Genomic DNA, 21,143 nt, shown 5'->3' with positions numbered 1-21,143 from the left:
GTGCCACTGCCTGCTCTTGAGGTAGAGTTTTTTTCACTTCTTATTTTCACTTTCCTCTGTCACATATATATCCACACGCACCACCACAACCACCACACCCAGCATTTCTGCAGGTCAAAAAGTCCCCTTCCTCTCTCAGAGCCTAACTTCTTTCTAGGAGGTGTTTGAGATGGGTTTGTAAATTTATCTGTTTGTTTGGAGAAGAGTGGCATAATTGATGAACTGACGAAAGTGACAATATCAACTGAACGTGGAACCTCTCAGGCAAAAATAAAACCAAAAAGCTGCTACCCTTAAAAGGTAGAGAAAAGTGGAGATGTTAGCAGCAACATACTGTGAACACGGCTGGTCTGGAAAGGCTTTTGCTACCAAGAGGGTTAATTGTCCAAAGGTAATGTCTACCCATCAAGCCAATTTAAGGTCAAAGAATGCATCTTGGCAAGGAGTTTTCTTTTATCAATAACTGCGTCAATAAATCAGCAAATGGAACACAAAAAAATCGAGCATATCCATATCATCAGGGCAGCAAGACAAGTAGCCCAGAGCACTGGAGGGTCTGGGTGTTGAACTAGTTGCCCTTATTACTGAAAAAAATGTTAAAGTATAAAAGCAATTCCAACAAGGAAATTGGGAACAATGCAAATAACAAAACTTTCTTCCTGAAAAGGAAGAAAAAATCTGCAAATTCTTCCGCTAAACTTGTCATCACCACACCCTGCCATGTGACATTTACATTGTTCTTTTAAATAGGTAGCCCATTATTTTATGAGACAATGTAGCTTAAGGGCTAAGAGTGTGGGCTCTAGAGTCAAACTAAATCCAGTTCCATCACTTCTTAGCCACATAGTCTTGGGCAGGTTACTTTTTTCTTTCTAAGCCTCAGTATCCTCATGTGTAAAACTGGGATAATAGCAAGTCAGCAAGAGTCCAGGCTTTGGAGTCAAACTGCCTGGTTCCCAGTCCTCTACTCCACCACTTACTGGCAGTGTGACCTTGAGCAAATTGCATAACTTCTCTGTGGCTCAGTTTCCCCTTCAATAAAATGGGCCCGATTGATTGTCAGGACCTCACAGGATCATTTTGAAAATTATGTGTATTATAGAACACATGTAAAGCACCTAGTAAGTGCTCCACAGATGTAAGTCATTAGTACCTACCTCAGAAGGTTGTAGTAAGGATGAAATGAGACAATGAATGAAAAGCTTTTAAGCCTGGTATAGTCAGTGCTCAATAAATGCTAGCTTTTGTTAACGTGCTTGTCTTTTGACTCTCCAACTGGCTTTTAAGCTTCTAGAGGATGAGTCTTAATTTTTTTTCTTCATACTATAATATCTAGCACTCTGTTATATGCAAATAAAAGTAACTCAACTATAGCCAAAGGAAAGAAAGGAACAAATCCTCATGCAGAAAAAGTAGAAATTCAAATATCAGAACCGTGGACTCACATGCCATGAAAAGATTGGGTTTATTAAAAATTAACGGTACAGGTCAAACAACATGTCTGATTTTTGGCAAATTATAAATATTATCAAGAGCAAACAATTTGGCATTTGATTTCTTACTTGTGTAGGGGAGTATAAATATTTTTCCCTCTACCCTTTTAGGTTCTTGGCTGAGACCCCCTGTAATAAAAGATAGATTAACAGGAGAAAAACAATTTTAATTATGTACATACTATGTAGTACCGGAGCCCCACAAAGATATGAGGCTCAAAAGGAAGCCAGACGATAGAGGCTTATATACCATCCCGAGGCAAGGAAAGGAATAGGGGTCTGGGACTTTAAAGCAGGGGAGACAAGTCATGGGACGATGAGAAGAGAAAAATGTATGGTAAACAAAAGTTGCACTGCCAGGTAGATAAATTTCTCAGGTGAAAAAATGATCTCTGATAAAAGCTTCCTTCCTGCTACCAGCCCCCTTTCTAATGTAAATTTCATTTATAAATGTAGATTTCCCTTACAAAAGGGCAACTTTGTTTTCAGAGCTTCTCCTATGTCTGTAGTTTCTCAAGATGATTCTTAGGCCAAAGAGGCATATTTTGGGGTGGCACTTCATTTGAAAATATTGATGACTACAGTAGATGACTCAGTTAAAAAAAAAAAAAAATGGCCAAACTAATGATGTTACATAGATACAGCTTAGGAGGTAGTTCTCACACTTGAGACTTCTGTGAATCACCTTTACAAATTTCATTACTTCAGTATACCACCAAAAAAATTCCTTCACAATTTATGCTTTATACACATACCACATTTACTAATATTTTCTTAACAACTTTTTCTTTGAACTAACTTAAATTGTGTTAAAAACAAGACAACAGGGGGCTTCCCTGGTGGCATAGTGGTTGAGAATCTGCCTGCCAATGCAGGGGACACAGGTTCGAGCCCTGGTCCGGGAAGATCCCACATGCCCCGGAGCAACTAGGCCCGTGAGCCACAATTACTGAGCCTGCGCATCTGGAGCCTGTGCTCCACAACAAGAGAGGCCGCGATAGTGAGAGGCCCGCGCACCGTGATGAAGAGTGGCCCCCACTTGCCACAACTAGAGAAAGCCCTTGCACAGAAACGAAGACCCAACACAGCCATAAATAAATAAATAATTAATTAATTTTTTAAAAAAAAGAAAGAAAATCAGAAGTCTGTTACTCACCTTTCTTAAAAAAAAAAAAAAAAAAAAAAAAAAAACCAAAAAAAATAAGACAACAGGCCCAAAATGGAGTCACTTATGCCAAGCCCCATGTCAACAAGACTTAATTATGGTTTTGGCCTCTCCCAGAAATGGAATCGAAAACCAGTCAATCAGGAATCACCTTGTTAGCGCTAGTGAGGTCATCTGCCTGATAGACACCTGCCATCCCCTGAAGGAAAGTGACCCTGCCATAAACAATCCACTTTTTGCCCAATTAACTTTCTTATTCCCACTCCCTTCTACCTATAAAATTCTGTCATTTTGTACAGCTCCTCAGAGCTCCTTTCTATCTGCTAGAAGGGATGCTGTCCAATTCATGAACTATTGAATAAAGCCAATAAGATCTTTAAAATTTACTCAATTGTACTTAGACTTTTAACAATTGTTTTTACTTATCGATTTGAAAAGCTGAGTTTATATCATTACATAAAATGGAAACCAGTATCATTTATCATAAATAGAAGGTAAGAGTAAAAATAAATATAATGAAAACAAAACAGTGTTCTTAAAATCTAGATAAATATTGTTACCTGGCAGAGGCTTCTGAGTCTGTGGCTTTGAGACCTGCTTTTTCTTTGTTAAAAAGTTTGTTTAGAACACATCAGAAATGTTTAAGACTAACTTTCACCAAAGTGAGAACTGAAAAAGAATTTAAAAGGGAAAACTTCCCCACTCTATGACTCAGTTTTATTTAATGTCTATATGCTCTGTGCACCACCTGAAATCATTTTGTGATTTCATGAAACACTGGCTTAGATGATCAATGAAGAATGGTTTCTGGCTCCCCAAATGCCTGTACAATAGTGTTCTCAGGGTGTAGCCCCTGAATTACCTGCATCCGAATCACCTATGGGTGCTTGTTTAAAAAGGGGGGTGGTAACTAATGAATCACTACTTAATCTGGAGACTGGGACCCAACATATTACATTATTAAGAAACACCCGCAGGTGATTTTGATGCACAATAAAGTCTGAAAACCAGGGCTATATTATAGCAATTATTGAAGAAGGTGGAACCATCCCTATAACAGCTCTGTAGATACAGAAAAGCTGAAAGGAAAAGTGAACGGAGAATTTAACTAAAGGAGGTAATCTGCCCCAGACCTGAACTGTGAGGCTACAGCCTGCGAGATAAGCACTGCATTTAACTGGAGTATTTTAATACCAGAATGAGGTAGAAACGGAAAAAAAAAGAAGAAGAAGAAAGGCATCCAGCAATGAGAGAACAAAAAGATTCAATGAAGAAAGGGATTGATTTACAAGAAAAGATGAAAGGAATTTAAAATGTGGCTTTGCTAAGTGATCACTAAGCAGGGGTGTGATAACAGTTTACAAATGTTTGAATCATATACTAAAAAGAGGAGGAGGAATTTGTTAAGTAAGAACAAGAAGGGATAATTAGACTTTAAGAGAAGGTAATTGACCAAATTCTCATTCCATATAACTCAGCTTAAGCATTCCTGCTCTGCATGTTGTGTCCAACTTCTGCCCTAAGGGATGTGCTCTGATCTTCTTCTCCCCAGAAGAGGCTTGAACATCACTCTAGTATCTGTGCCTTTGTTCAAGCATACTCCTCTGAAGGGGAGCAGAATATGCCATCCCAAAATATGCCTCTTTGGCGTGAGGATTATTTTGAGCTGATTATTTTTGAGAAGCTGCAGATAGAAGATTCTCTGAAAATAGAGTAGAACTTGCCCTTTCCTGAGGGCAAATTACATTTATGAGGGAAACCTCCATTTGTAAGGGTGTCTCCCTCTCTCTACCAGGAAGAGAAAGTTGGCTCTAAATCACAAGAGAATTCTGTCAATGGAGAAGGCACTGACTGAAATCTGCATAACAAGACTTACCCTTGTTTACTGTGCTTTTCCTGGTCACCTCTCATAACTGGCTCCCCCACCTAACTTCCAGGCCACTGTGGCTGTCATGACCTCCACATCCTTTCCAAAATTACAGCCTAGACTCTCACTCTACTAGGGCAAAGCCTACAGGTCTAGTGGCCCTAACACCTTAAAAGCATTATAGCGGAGTCTGCACTAGAGCTTGGGAGACCTCCACTTTGAGGAGCTGAGAAATTGATTGGAAGTAGGGCCAGACTCTGGCAAAACCGACCAGTTGTAAAATTTGCCTTCAGCAGCTTTTTTGTGCCACCCCCAGTTCCAGATTCCCAGACATCTCAGAATATATAAGTAAATGTCCCTCTTGTAAGAGGAGAAAGAGATCAAATAAATACCACTCATATATGGAATGTCTTAATATGTATTGGGCTCCACCCCACAGGCCTGCAAGCCCTGTACTTGCCCGACATCAAGACCAAAGAAAGAGCCCAGTGTCAACAATAGAGACATCAGTGGTTTAATGGATGGGGGATCTTACACAGCTGAAGCAACACCGTGCGCAGTGGAAGGCAGGCAGGACACAGCAGCAGTCTTGCAGTCTTCACTCCTGGGGCGGAGGTTGCTGGGAAACCAGGTGGAAATGTTCTGACCTAGGATTAGGACAATCACGAGCTGGGTCTGGGGGCACGTATGTAGGAAGGTCGGTCATGTGAGTAGGGTGTAGGTGAAGCAGGCACTGGTCGAGCAGGGGATGTACAGAGAGCAAGAGAACAGCCATCTTGAGTGGTCTGACCATATAATATGCTACCTCTGGGAACAGGAATGGTAATTACTTTAAAAGAGCACTGTGGGGGGACTTCCCTGGTGGCGCTGTGGTTAAGACTCCGCACTCCCAATGCAGGGGGCTGGGGTTCAATCCTTAGTCAGGGAACTAGATCCCACATGTATGCCACAACTAAGAGTTCACATGCCACAGCTAAGGAGCCAGTGAGCCACAACTAAGGAGCCCGTGAGCTGCAACTAAAGAGCCGGCAAGCTTCAAATAAGACCCAGCACAACCAAATAAATAAATAAAATAAATAAATATTTTTCTTTAAAAAAAAAGAGCACTGTGGAGAAAGGAAGATGCTTAAATCAAATGCAAAAATTCTAAAGTTAGAATTTTAGACACTGAGCATCTGAGTGCTGAGCTCTTTGGGGGAAGAGGAACACCATAAATAGACCTCAGTTTACCACATTAGTGATTCTGTAGGGGAGGAAAAATAATTTTCCATTTACCCTTTTGGTTCTTGATTGAGACTCCCTGGTAATCAAAGACAGATTACAAGAGAAAAACAAACGGAAGTCTAATAACATGTATACCTCCTGTATACATGGGACATACTCAAGAAAACTAACCCCCTGAGATGAGCTGGGCCAAGCCATCACCTTAAATACTATTTCCATCCAAAAACAAAAGAAGTTGGGGAAGGGAGATGCCAGTTATGGGAGGTGACCAGGAGAAGCACAGTAAACAAGGGTAAGGTTGTTATACAGATTTAAGTCATTTCCTTGTCCATTGATATTGTTGCTAGTGAATTTAAGGTTCTTTCTTCATCGCGAAAGAATTCGGAAACAAAGTGATAGGTAAGAAGTGGATTTATAGAGGCAAACACACTCCACAGACAGAGTGTGGGCCATCTTGGAAGGCAAGAGGCAAGATGCCTCGAAATATGGCATGGTTAGTTTTTATGGGCTGGATAATTTCATAGGCAAATGAGTGGGAAGATTATTCCAACTATTTTGGGGAAGGGGTGGGAATTTCCAGGAATTGGGCCACCACCCACTTTTTGACCTTTCATGGTTGGCCGCAAAACTGTCATGGCGCTGGTGGGTGTGTCACTTAGCTTATGCTAATGTATTACAATGAGCATATAATGAGGCTCAAGGTCTACTGGAAGTCGAATCTTCCACCATCTTGGACCTAGTTGGTTCTCACTAGTTTTCATCATGTACTATGGCTATGTCTTCCTTTCAAAGGTTGTGCCTTGCACCCTTCCCTCCTGTTCCAATATGAGTTTCTAGAAATTTACAGTCATCCTTCTCTTCCTGGTAGAGAGAGGGCGACACCCTTACAAATGGAGATCTCCCTTATAAATATAAATTTGCCTCAGGCAAGGGCAACTTCTACTCTGTTTTCAGAGATTATCCTGTGTCTGCAGCCTCTCAAAAATAATTAGCCCAAAATAATCCTCATGCCAAAAAGATATATTTTGGGGTGGCATATTCTGCTCCCCTTCACCACGTTAGTGACGCTAAACTGCTGTCCCCAAATTTCAAACTGATCAGTGACACCTGAAAAAACCTGGATATTGAAGCTATGCCCTGTACTGCCCTTTTCTGTCCCCTGACAGTTCAGAGACATTGACCTACTGAGTGACTTTCAGAGCCCACTTACTGAAGGTCTGACATAGCCACATAGCAGTTTGTAACTTTAGATACACTACCAAATGTAAAATAGGTAGCTAGTGGGAAGAAGCCACATAGCACAGGGAGATCAGCTCTGTGCTTTGTGACCACCTAGAGGGGTGGGATAGGGAGGGTGGGAGGGAGACACAAGAGGGAGGGGATATGGGGATATATGTATATGTATAGCTGATTCACTTTGTTATAAAGCAGAAACTAACACACCATTGTAAAGCAATTATACTCCAATAAAGATGTTAAAAAAAAAGTATTTTTCAGCTTTACGTACACCTTCACATATACCACCTGTATTTCCCCTCCCAGTCCTTTTATAGTTTCTCAATAGCTCACTTTACCGTGGACTCACATGAGCTTAGAATGCTGTTCAATCAACCAACAATTTCCTGACTTAATGATTAAGTTAAGAAATGTGGCATAAGTGGCATAATTTGAGACTCATGCTAGACTAGACTGAGAAGCAGAAATGCAGAGGAAGGGCTTTAAAATACATCACTTGATGGATAGCCTGAATCACTGCTGGGTCTCTTCCATCTATGTATTTTATATAATAAAGTAGCACTGTACTTTCCAAGGAATTTCACATTACCATAGAAGATTCTCTTTCATTGTATTTTAATTTGGGTTTAATATAGAAAATATTTGAATGTCCTATTCATCAGCTGAATAGTGTTTCTATCAGAAGTAGATAAAGGCTGTGTTGCTTTTGTCTGTTCAGCACTTTTTCCTCCTTCACTTGGGAGTAGAGCTCTCCTTTCCTCTGGGGAAACACAGTTCATGTGGTTTTACTCCTGCCCTGGGCACTGGGGTGGTCTTATGACCCAGAAGTGTTCTCATGACCCAGATTTGGTCAATCAGAATACCCCATGTCTCTTGCCCCAGTGATTGGTCCAGGGATGATCACATGATTCAGGTCAGACTAGCCAAGGTGCTTTGGCTGAAATCACTGCATGCAAGTCTCGGGTCATCCTGCCATGCCTGTGCCTCTGTGGAGGGGAGCTGTACGAGAATGAAGACAAGCAGAATTGATGGATGGAGAGAGAGAGAGTTGGAACTCCTAGATGTAGCTGTGCCTGGAGCTCACTGAAAACCCCCTTCGACTTCACAAGTACATAAGCCATTACATTCTCCTTTTTTGCTTATTTGGGTTCATACTGGGCTTCTGACACTCGCAACCAAAATATTTCCACATAACACATTTCCAGGTTTTACTTAGGAAAAATGAATTAAACATAGAGGAATACTTTGTTTTATGTAATTGGTATCTTTTTCAGAAGTTGAGGTTAAATAAATTTTTGTGAATCAAATCATACGAAGAGGGACAGAACATGCCATCCAAAATGTGCCCCTTTGGCATAAGGATTATTCTGAGCTATTTTGAAAAGCTGAAGACACAGGAGAAGCTCTGTAAACAGTGGAAATGATTCTTTTGTAAGGGACATTTACATTAGAAAGGGGGCCTGTAGCCGGAAGCTCACTTTTTCCCCTGAGAGATCTGCCTGGCAGGGCAAGCTTTGTTTACCAAACATTTTCTTTTCTCACCTTCCTGTGAATTGCCTTCCCTGCTTTGAAGCCCCAGACCCCTATCCCTTTCCTTAGCTCAGGATGATATATAAGACTCTATTGGCTGGCAGCTTTTTGAGTTATATCTTTGTGGGGATCCCATACATACTTATGTGCTATGTAATTTAATTTACTTTTCTTCTGTTCATCTGTCTTTTTGTTGCTGGGGGTGGGGGTGGGGAGGTTTCAACCAGGAACATAGAAGAGTAGAGGGAAAATTGTATTTCCTCCCATATACATACTACATGAAAAACAATACATTGTTAAAAGGAGACTTGTTGGGAATCTTTCATAGTACAGGTTTTTTGGGCGGCTTTCTGTTTGTTTGTTTGTTTTTAAGGAAAGGCATTACAAACGTAGAAATGTGCAAGTACCTGTTGGCGATTCTGGGAGAGCTACTTGACTGCTTTCATGATCCCAGAAAGAGAGCAATGACTTTATTGATTTCATTATTTCTCGGGTATTAATTCTCACTCTTGTAGGCTTAGAAATTTGATTTAGTTGGTACACTAAGATAGGATCTATCCCTCAGGGAAGGATTCCCAATGAGCAAGCTCACAGAGACTAAAATAGAAAACCAAAATGCCAATTGATTAATGGACAATTACAAAGACAGTCCTCCAATGGACAAGAATCCTTGCGTCAGCAGATCATTGCATTTTGTTTTTGAGAGCATACGTTTCATCCTGATAATCTTGATTCAGTTACATATGCTTTTCATAGGCCTATAATATAGTACAGGCATACTTCGGAGATACTGGGGGTTGAGTTCACTGCAATAAAGCAAATATCCCAATAAAGTGAGTCACATGATCTTTTTGGTTTCCCAGTGCATATAAGGGTAATGTTTATTAAGTGTACAATAGCAAAAGCAATATATATACCTTAATTTAAAAATACCTGACTGCTAAAAATGCCCGATTATAATAGTTACATCAAAGATCACTGGAACAAATCATCATAACAAATATAATAATGATGAAAAAGTTCTAAATATTTTGAGAATTACCGAAATGTGATACATAGACATGAAGCGAGCAAATGCTGTTGGAAAAATGGCGCTGATAGACTTCCTCCTTGCAATGTTGTCACACACCTTCAATTTGTAAAAAATGCAGTAACTGTAAAGTGCAATAAAGTGCAATAAAATGAGTTATGCCTGTATATAAAAAAGTTTGGAATCAGATATCAATGTTAACAAATCATGGAACTTCACATAAAAATCTGGATTTACAACTTCTCTTGAAAAATCAAAATACCTACCAACACTAATTTCTCTGATCATGGCAACCATTGTATGGCTCTGAGTAGGGCCTGAGCCCTTTATATGAGACATGGACTCTCCTATATACTAGAGTCCCCATCAGGCCCATTGTCTTCATTTATATTCCCTTCCTGGCCTATACAGGTATTTGAATTTCATAAATTTAGAAAGGAAAGCTACATGTGAAGTCAATAAGCTCTTTCCTTCCCCCTAGCCGCAGAGTTTGATTCAAGAGTGGGAATGTGAGTGAAGCCAATGTAATTAGAGTGAATCTCAGGGGTTTTGCTGGGAATGTTGAGGCAAAGATGTTCACTGTTTTTTCTGCTGCAAATGAAAAAGGAGGCATGTATGTCTGGGTGTTACTGACAGCCATCCTGGGACTATAAGGGAAGCAAGTCTTATGATGACAAATTACATCAAAGAAGACAGCAGAAACACAAAAAGAAATAGGATCCTTTGGGACTTGAGTGAGCTGCAGGATCAAGCCTTACCTAAATCTACACTGGAATTTTCAGGTACATAGGTGTCATTATTTAAACCAGTTTGAGTTGGGTGTGAGGGGAGCAGAATATGCCGCCCCAAAATATGTCTTTTTAGCGTAAAGATTATTTTGGGCTGATTATTTTTGAGAGCTTGCAGATACAAGAGAATATCTGGAAACAGTAAAAGTTGCCCTTGTTAGGGAAATTTATGCTTATAAGGGAAATCTCCACTTGAAAGTGTGGTTCCCTCTCTGTACCAGACTATTTAGATGACTAAATCTCTAGGAACTTATGAATGGAAAAGGCAACCACTCAAATCTGCATAACAACCATACCCTTGTCTACTGTGCTTTTCCTAATAGCCTTCCATAACTGGCCCCCACAACCCTCAACATCTTCTTTGTCTTTAGCTGGATATGGTATTTAAGGTGATGATTTGGGCCATTTCCAGAAGTTACTCAGTTTTTGTGGGTCTCTCCAATATATATAGGAGGTATACATGGTATTAAACTCGTTTGTTTTTCTCCTGTTAATCTGTCTTTTATTACAGGGTGTCTCAGCCAAGAACCTAGAAGGGTAAAGGGAAAATAATTTTTCTTCCTCTACAGGTGATTTGCCACAAAAAGTATTCTGATATGGGAAAGGTATATTTTTTCTCCAATAGAATGTCTAGCAAAACTATTGTTACTCATGAGAGCGTGGCAAATCCCTTAGAAATCCCAAAGCAAAAACAGATTAAGAATTACTACTCTCAACTACAAGATATAATAAAATTAGGGTTCACTTACTGAATTCCAGTTTTAGTCTCACTTTCAGGAGGTTGTACTTAATTCACCTGGATTAGACTTTTGGATCTTCCCAGACCCTTTAGTCCTCACAGGCAACTTCTTGCTTTACCCACACATGGCTAGTCACATATCTTTTTATAAAGATTTAACATTTGAGGTCAATTATATTAACCCAATCTCCAAGGTTTGTGTGAGATAATTTATAGACTTACTCATGTACTGTAAATAAGAGGAACATATATGACTGCACAGCATATAATCTACTTATACAGGATATTTTAAAATCCAGGAATATATCTCTTATCGAAAGAATCATTATTTGGCAACTCTAACAATCTGAAATATTGATAAATATCAGGAAGAAACTAAAAGATCTTTCTATGAAGCCTATTACATATAATGAAATTCTCACAAAACTGAACATTGCTTCAGTCAGAGGACTTCCCCCCCCCCCCCACCACCACCACCCCACACACACACACCCTCAGGACCTTAGAGCCATTTATTCTTATTTTGTATAGAATTCAAACTAAACTGATTTCTCAAGTCATAAAAGTTTAGGAGTAATAAATCAGAAGTATGTGTGGAGGTGGCATTGTTGAAGTAGGCACTGGAAGGAAGGGAGGGGGATGGAAGAGAGACAGAGAGACAAAGAGAGAGACTCAAAAACCACAGCATTATTATTGAGCCAGAGAAGCTGAAATACAAGAATTGGTTCTGAGAGCAACACAGTATCATGTACAGGGTAGTGTAATTGCTGGTATTTAATTTGATGAACCTGATTAGCCTGAAAGTTAAATTATGTCCAATAACTTTTATTTAAGAAGAAATATAACTATGTTATATATTTTACAAGTATTTCTTCCCAAAGAATTAAGCTGTAGCTTTTAAAGAAATATACTTCAGTTATAACAAATAACACAGTTCTTGGCATATGATAGGAGATATATATATATATAAGGTACTTGTAAATCCATTTTGCTTTCTTGTGGATACCATGTCTACTAATTGACAATTTGAGTGTGTGTGTGTGTTTGTAATTGTTGGGGGAAAAAGAAATCATTTATGTGGAATATTACTTACTTATAAAAAAAGCTGTGTTAAGCTGACCATATTTTTCAACTATAAATTAGGCCATATAGTGGGAAAATAAAATATTTTTTTCCAATTTGTGAATGTATGTGCAAGTCTTACAAAAGCATAGAAACAAAATAATTCCACTTTATTTCAAAGAATAAAATGAGATGAAATTAGGGCTGTCCATAAAAAGATTTTAAATTTGTATGGAAACACAAAAGACCCAAAATAGCCAAAATAATCTTGAGAAAGAAGAACAGAGCTGGAGGCACCGTGCTCCCTGACTTCAGACTATACTACAAAGCTACAGTAATCAAAACAGTATGTTACTGGCACAAAAACGGATACAGAAATCTATGGACCAGGATAGAAAGCCCAGAAATAAACCCACACACCAATGGTCATTTAATCTATCACAAAGGAGGCAAGAATATACAGTGGAGAAAAGACAGTCTCTTCAATAACTGGTGCTTGGAAAACTGGACAGCTACATGTAAAAGAATGAAATTAGAACATTCTCTAACACCATTACAAAAATAAACTCAAAATGGATTAAAGACCTAAATATAAGACTGGACACTATAAAACTCCTAGAGGAAAACATAGGCAGAACACTCTTTAACATAAATCGCAACAAAATTTTTTGGATCCGTGTCCCAGAGTAATGGAAATAAAAATAAAAATGAACAAATGGGACCTAATTAAACTGAAAAGCTTTTGCACAACAAAGGAAGCCATAAACAAGACGAAAAGACAACCTACAGACTGGGAGAAAATATTTGCAAACGATGCTACCAACAAGGGGTCAATTTCCAAAATATACAAACAGCTCATACAGCTTAGTATTAAAAAAACAGCCCAAACAAAAAATGGGCAGAAAACCTAAATAGACATTTCTCCAAAGGAGACATACAGACGACCAACAGGCACATGAAAAGATGCTCAATATCGCTAATTATTAGAGAAATGCAAATTAAAAGTACAATGATGTATCACCTCACACTAGTCAGAATGGCCATCATCAAAAAGTCTACAAATAATAAATGCTGGAGAGGGTGTGGATTAAAAGGAACCCTCCTACACTTTTGGTGGGAATGTAAATTGGTGCAGCCACTATGGAGAACAGTATGGAGGTTCCTTAAAAAACTAAAAATAGAGTTACCATATGGTCTTGCAATCCCACTTCTGAGCATATATCTGGAGAAAACTCTAATTTGAAAAGATACATGCACCCCAATGTTCATAGCAGTACTGTTACAACAGCCAAGACATGGAAGCAACATAAATGTCCATAAACAGATGAATGGATAAAGATGTGGTATATATATCCAATGAAATATTACTCAGCCATAAAAAATAATGAAATAATGCCGTTTGGCAGCAACATGGATGGAACTAGAGATTATCATGTTAAGAGAAGTCAGACAGAGAAATACAAATATCATATGATATCACTTATGTGTGGAATCTAAAAAAAAAATGATACAAATGAACTTATTTACAAAACAGAAATAGACTCACAGACATAGAAAACAAATTTATAGTTACCAAAGGGGAAAGGGGAGGGGGAGGGATATACTAGGAGTATGGGATTAACAGATACACACTACTATATATAAAATAGGTAATCAACAAAGACCTACTGTATAGCACAGGGAACTATATTCAATATCTTTTAATAACCTATAATGGAACAGAATCTGAAAGAGAACGTATATAAATGAATCACTTTGCTGTACACCTGAAACACAACATTGTAAATTAATTATACTTCAATAAAAAAAAAAAAAAGAAGCCTCATGTAGGTATAAAAACTCACCTTACTATTACATAAAAAAAAAAATTTGAAGAAGATGCAATATTTATAAATCAGTTTCAATTTAAAAAAACAACAGAAAGTTAAAAACTAAACACATTCTCTTTGACTACTGATCATTTTCAGTATTAAATGTCATTTCAACCTTGGGTATTCTAACTTTGGAGAACTTACCTAGATGGTTTAATGAGAGCAAAAATCCCTCTCATTTCTCTTATCAAATATGTATAACATGATTTTCCAGTCAATTATTAATTTTTGAGGGGCATTTAAAAGTAGACCTGGAAATATTAACTAAAGTCATGTGGTTAACTGTACAACTCATTATAAAGAAACTGAGAAAGTTGTTAAATATGCCTTAAGCATCTTCATCATGAGCATAAGCAAAAAATCTTGGTAATTTCATTTGATTATGGTTTATAAAAGCAAGCCAATGTTCGAAAGATTTGAAATAAAGTTGTGATTTTGAAAAAAAAAAATTAGGGCTGTCCAAAAACAATATCTGGGATGTGTTCTATATGGAGTATAATCCCTTACCCACCACAAAATTTCCTTAAGTGAAAGTGTATCCTTCAAGAATTTACTTTGGCATAACTTCTACAGCAACAAGGATTTGGTTCTGTTGAGGATAATTTAAAAGAAGGGAATGACCACGTGAACGAACACATTGCTATGGCCCCTTCCAGGATTTGGAAGTTGCTCCTGCAAATGAGGGTCTTGGAGCGTAAGCTTCATTAGTTTCATGGTAAATTTACCTCTGAGGGAGGTAATCCTTCACATGTCCAGAAAGTAAGTAACGATAGATTTAAATTAACTGTACAGAATCATTTATTATTAAGTGTATATATCCAGAATTAGCCAAACTCTGAGGATTGAGCGCACAGTCCTTCAGACTGCCTAGTCTCACCAAGACTTCTGACACCAACTGCAAGGAGTTAGTCTAACTACTGTTGAAAAGAAACAGACCCCAAATGGAGTCACTTGTAAGACCCACCTAAATACTTAACCTAATTGCAGTTTCAGCCTCTCCCAGGAGTGGAATTTTAAACCAATCAGTATGGAACCTCCTGATTAGCATAGTAAAACCCCTGCCATTCCCTTCCCCCCAAAAGAAGATGAAATGGCCTGAAACAATTCTTTTTTTGCTAATAGCCTTCTCATCCTGCCCAGTTTCTGCCTATAAATACCTTACATTTTGTACTTCTCAGAGGGCCCTCCTGCTTGCTAGGTGAGCTGCTGCATAAAGCCAATTAGAGTTTCAAATTTACTTGGTTGAATTTTGTTTTTTAACACTACAAATTTGGAGAACACCGTCCCCAAGACTGTCCTCACTTTTGACACCAATTGCAAGTTCAGGGGAGTTCCCAAAACCTTCCTCAAGTTTGAAAATTCACTACAAAGAATCACAGTACTCCCTGAAGGCTATTATACTCACAGTTACGGTTTATTATGGAAAAGAGGCACAGATCCAAAGGAAGAGACACATAGGGCAAGGTATGGAGGATTCCAAATGCAAGGCCTCCGTTGTCTCCAGGATGTATTACCTTCCCAGTGTACGTGAGCTTTGGGTCTGGAGATTTTATTAGGGCTTCATTGCATAGGCATGATTGACTGATTGATTGCCCATGTGGTTGAACTCAATTTCCAGCAACCTCCTCCTGTCCCCAGAGATCAGGCTGATACCACATGGTCTGAGGGGCTCATTATAAGTCACCTCATTAGCATGAACTCTCAGATGTAGTTGAGGGGCCCACCATGAATAACAAAGACACTCCTATTACTCAGGAAGTTTCAAGGGCTTAGACATTACCTCCCAGGAACCAGAGACAAAGGTCAGTCCTCTCTTTGGAGCAGGACAAATTTCTTTACTACACAGTGTAAAATACCACTGATGTACTCTTTAGTATACTTCTAATTTTATTTTTATGAATCTAAAACTATTCATGTTTCTATAGGTCATCATGGTTCCCCACCTTTGCTTTTTTCTTGCAGGCTTATAAATTCCTCATCTTCTTCATAGTTGCCAGGTAGTTTGAGGGGAGATTATTTTGTCAATATGATTTAGGTCATCTCTGTAAAATATGACAATTTACAACTGTGACAAATGTCAAAACTGGTTAAATTGATTTTATTTTTGTATTAACTATTGCAAATGACAGCAGCACATTTAAAAATAAATTTAAGGTAAGAAACGAATTGATTGGCTAGAGTATCTAGAGTAACTAGAGTATCTTGCAAGGAGTATCTTGCTTTAAGAATAGCTGGAATCAGGGCTTCCCTGGTGGCGCAGTGGTTGAGAATCTGCCTTCCAATGCAGGGGACACGGGTTCGAGCCCTGGTCTGGGAAGATCCCACATGCCGCAGAGCAGCTGGGCCCGTGAGCCACAGTTACTGAGCCTGCGCGTCTGGAGCCTGTGGTCCGCACAAGTGACGCCGCGGTGGTGAGATGCCTGCGCGCTGCGATGAAGAGTGGCCCCCGCTTGCCACAACTAGAGAAAGCCTTCACACAGAAACGAGGACCCAACACAGCCATAAGTAAATAAATTAAAAAAAAAAAAAAAAAAAGCTTGCCTTCAATTAAAAAAAAAAAAAAAAGAATAGCTGGAATCAGACTTTTAGAAAGTACTATCATGAGGTTTTGAATTTCCATTTTATATATATATATATATATATATATATATATATATATATATATACACATATATATATATATTTGCTGCTGTTGTTGGGATTCTAACTCTGATCACTCATTAATGCAAGTTCTCTTTTAATTCTTTGAATACATTTGTAATAACACCTTTGAAGCCTTGTCCATTATAGTCAGTATGTAGACCCATTTTGAAGTATTTTCTATTGACTGCATTTTTTTCCTGAATGTGAGTTACACTTTCCTGTCTCTTCGCATATCTATAATTTTTTAAATTGGACATTGCAGATAATACATTATGATGATTCTGGATTATGTTTTATTCTGAGGATTTTATTGCTATAATAGGAAGTTAATTTGCAAGAATTGAAACTGTAAACTCTGTCTCCTCCACGGAATGTAGCCCTGATATATTTGCTCAGTTCTTAAGGTTTCCTGCTGCTGCTATTTTTACCTCAGCTTTCCAGGAGTTTCACCTGCACCTGCATATCTTGGTGGTCAGCCAAAGATTTGGGCACAGATAGTGGGGTTCTGTCCTCTGATACCTCAAGCCAGTAACACTTCAGTTTTCTGCCCACCTGAGCAGATTGAGGAACACAGTCAGGTTTTAACAAAAGAGAAGCAGCAAATTCACAAACCTCTTAGTGCACCTAGTGCAGCTGTTTTTCAAGAGTAGAAAAACCTCATTGTTTTCTCACCAGACGCCCTGGTATCTCTCTTGCACATGTGTAGTTTAGCAGTAAACCAGCATTAGCACAGAGTTTATGTTCAGATTTTGTGTCTCACCCATTTTGCAATTCTCTTGCTTCCAGAACTTTTCCCTTAAATTTACAGTTGCTTTTCCAGTTTTGAACTCTTCTCTGCTATCATAATGCTGATTTTTTTTTTTTTGGCTGTCATAGACATGGTAGTAGGGAGAAATCCCAGGAAAGAAATCCACAAACTTGTAATTCTGCCTCCTTGAACTGCAGTTTTTCAAGAGTAAATTTTTCTCCTTCTTCTGTCTGCTTCTGGACACAATATTTTACACTGTTGGGAATATATATATTCTAGATTTTATAATTATGAACTGCATAAGGTTTCGCCTAACCACTTCACTTTGCTGTCATTAATGGAAGTACTTCAATAAAACATTATTTTGAAAAGAATCTAAAAGGAATTTGTGGGCTCAATGTAGTCATTAGGAATTTTGATAGCAAATTGACAATTGGACTTTTTTCTTCATTTTCACTTGTTGGCATCACATGGACAGAATGTCAAGCCTATGTTTGTTTGTTTTTTTCCACATCCACAGAAATAGCCAATTGCTAAACCATTGATTAGATTATCCCAGACACAATCTCGTGGACATTAAGAAGGGAGAAATCCCCTATCTCATGAAAAAGAGTTGATCGTATAAAATCAATTAAAATATGATTTGGTAAAGTGTGTATACCAAAAAGCAATTACATGATTCAGCATCTTATTAGCATTTTTGAAAAATATTAACTTGACTGAATTCTTTGGTTAAGATTATAAAGAAATTCTACCAATTTTTGATCTATACATAGAGAAGATTACATACAAATGTAATATCTTATTTTAGAAAATTGGGTTAAAAAGATGATTCTCTTAGAAGTTGAGAATGGTATTTTATATTTTCCTTTCTTGTAAAAATTTGTATTAATTTAGAATGCTAATTGAGAAAAGATTTCAATTTAGAAAAACAAATTCCCTGAACTGATCCAGATGTATGTATCAAAGTGAAGTTACTCTTAGAACAGACATTAATTTTAATGTTCATATTTTCCAAAACACATACACATGCACGTGCACACACCACACACAGGGCATCTCTTGATGTTCAACAACTCTGGTTTTCAAAAGTCATTGATTCTGGGACTTCCCTGGTGGCGCAGTGGTTAAGAATCCACCTGCCAATGCAGGGGACAAGGGTTCGAGCCCTGGTCCGGGAAGATCCCACATGCCATGGAGCAACAAAGCCCATGTGCCGCAACTACTGAGCCTGCGCTCTAGAACCTGCGAGCCACAACTACTGAGCCCATGTGCCACAACTACTGAAGCCCACATGCCTAGAGCCCATGCTCCACAGCAAGAGAAGCCACTGCAATGAGAACCCCACGCACCACAACGAAGAGTAGCCCCTGCTCGCCTCAACTAGAGGAAGCCCGCACACAGCAATGAAGACCCAACATAGCCAAAAATAAATTAATAAATAAATAAATTTATATTTTTAAAAAAGTCATTGATTCCACTTGTGTCTAAGAGTACTATGAACTAAATAAGTAAGCAAGTGCAACCTCTCCAGGTGGGTAGCAATTCAAAGATCATTCTTTAACATTTCAGAAACATAATACTGAGCACCTCTTTACAAAGAATGTCTCCCCACTATTGAAATTTAAGTGCAAATTACAAATAGACCAACAGTGAAAAAGCACATAGTTCAATGCCTCAACTACTAATAAGAAAGGCAGCTAGTATGACAAAATCAACTTTGTGTAAGGACCAGAATTGTCATTTGTGACCAGACTCTGGGCAGTTAAAAGATCAGACCATATAACCTTCCCCGATCCTAGTGTTTCCTTGGGATTTCTACAAAAAGCAACAGCTTCCTTTTTCAGACTTTTTTCTCCACACAGCCAAAGAATTTTGATAAGAAAGCGATGTAAGGAAAAGTTAGAAGGGAAAACAGTAATAGCTAATATTTTTAAAAAGAAAAATAATCTAGATTCTATTTTGCTTTATTTTTCAGTAAAGCTCAATTCAATAAAGTAAAATACTTTCTCAAGATTTCCTGCAGTTTATATAGAAATAACAAGACCATGTCCATGTGGAGTAATTTTTAAGTAAGCACAAATCATAAGTCACAGTTCCATGATATTTTACAAAGTGAACTTTTGTGCATACCACCTATATACATAAATAGAAAATGCCCAGCTTCACAGAAGCCCCTCATAGCCCCTCCCAATTCCTTCTTCCCTAAAGGTAACTACTGTTATGAGTTCTATCACTATAGGTAAGTTTTGCTTGTTTTTACTTTTATACAAATGAAGTAATAAAATATGTATTTTTGTCTGACATCTCTTGCTCAATATTTGGTTTTGTGACACATTCATGCTGTTGCATGTATAAGTAATATGTTCATTGTCATTGCTGTATAGTATTCCATTTTATGACTGTCAGAATTTATTGATTTTACTGTTGAATATTTTAGATGCACCCAGTTTTGTCTTTTATGAATGGGTGTTGCTGTCAACATTCTTATACATGTCTCCTGGTGAACATATGTACTAACCTGTAGGATACATACCTGGGAATAAAAGTGCTGAGTCATAGTGTAGTCTCATGTTTGTCTTTAGTAGATATTGCCATTTGGGGCAATTTTGAATGGTTCTTGATAGGTTTTTAGGGAATGATTTGGATCTGATAAATACCATAAAAGTCCTTCAGCAAGACAGCTACAAACATTCTCTGAGATTCAGGAAGCGTGAACAGAGTAGTGAATGTGATTCACATTCATTCACTCATTCAACAAGCTTTTGGTAAGCAATTTAATATGTCAAACACTGTGTTAGGCATTGGCATTACAGCATTAAACAAATCAGTCTCTGTTCTCACCAAGTAACTTTACAATTCCGTCTATTAAAATCATTTGTATTTAGCAGAAAACATAGAAGAAAATCTTTGTGACCTTGTGTTATGAAATAAATTATCCTTCCACCCATCTCCCCCATTCATATGTCAAAGCCCTAATCCCCAGCCTCTCAGAATGTGACTATATTTGGAGATAGGGCCTTTAAAGATGTAATTAAGGTAAAATGCGGTCATATGAGTGGGTGCTAATCTAATATGACTAATGTCCTTATAAGAGTAGGAAGAGGAGATTAGGATATAGACATGTGTATGCACAGAGGAAAGACCATGTGAGGACACACTGAGAAGTTACCATTTGTAAGTCAAGCAGAGAGGCCTCAGAAGAAACCCAGACTGCTGACACTTTGATCTTGGATCTCTACCCTCCAGAGCTGTGAGACAATAAATTTCTGTTCTTTAAGCCACACAGTCTGTGATATTTTGTTATGGTAGGCCTAGCAAACTGACACACCTTGGGTTAGGCAAATAATTTTTAGATATGACAGTAAAAGTGTGATGCATAAAAGAAATTCATAAACTAAACTTGATAAAACTTTAAAAATTTGCTCTGCAAAACATTGTTAGAAGAATGGAAAGCAAGCCACATAATGGGAGAAAATATTTGCAAATTGTATCTCTGATGAAGGAATTATATTAAATATATATAAAGAATTCTTATAACTTAATAATGAGAAAACTGAATCCCAATAATGAAATAGGCAAATCCTTTGAAGGGACACTTCAGCAAAGAAGGTATACAGATAACATAAAACCATATGTAAAGATGCCTGACATAATTAGTCATTATGGAAATTCAAATTAAAACCACACCTATTAGAATGGCTAACATTCAAATGCCTGAGCATACCAAATGTTGGTGAGGATGTG

The sequence above is a fragment of the Balaenoptera ricei genome, chromosome X, assembly GCF_028023285.1.
Source record: "Balaenoptera ricei isolate mBalRic1 chromosome X, mBalRic1.hap2, whole genome shotgun sequence".
Lineage (NCBI taxonomy): Eukaryota > Metazoa > Chordata > Mammalia > Artiodactyla > Balaenopteridae > Balaenoptera > Balaenoptera ricei.
This window is presented reverse-complemented; position numbering follows the sequence as displayed.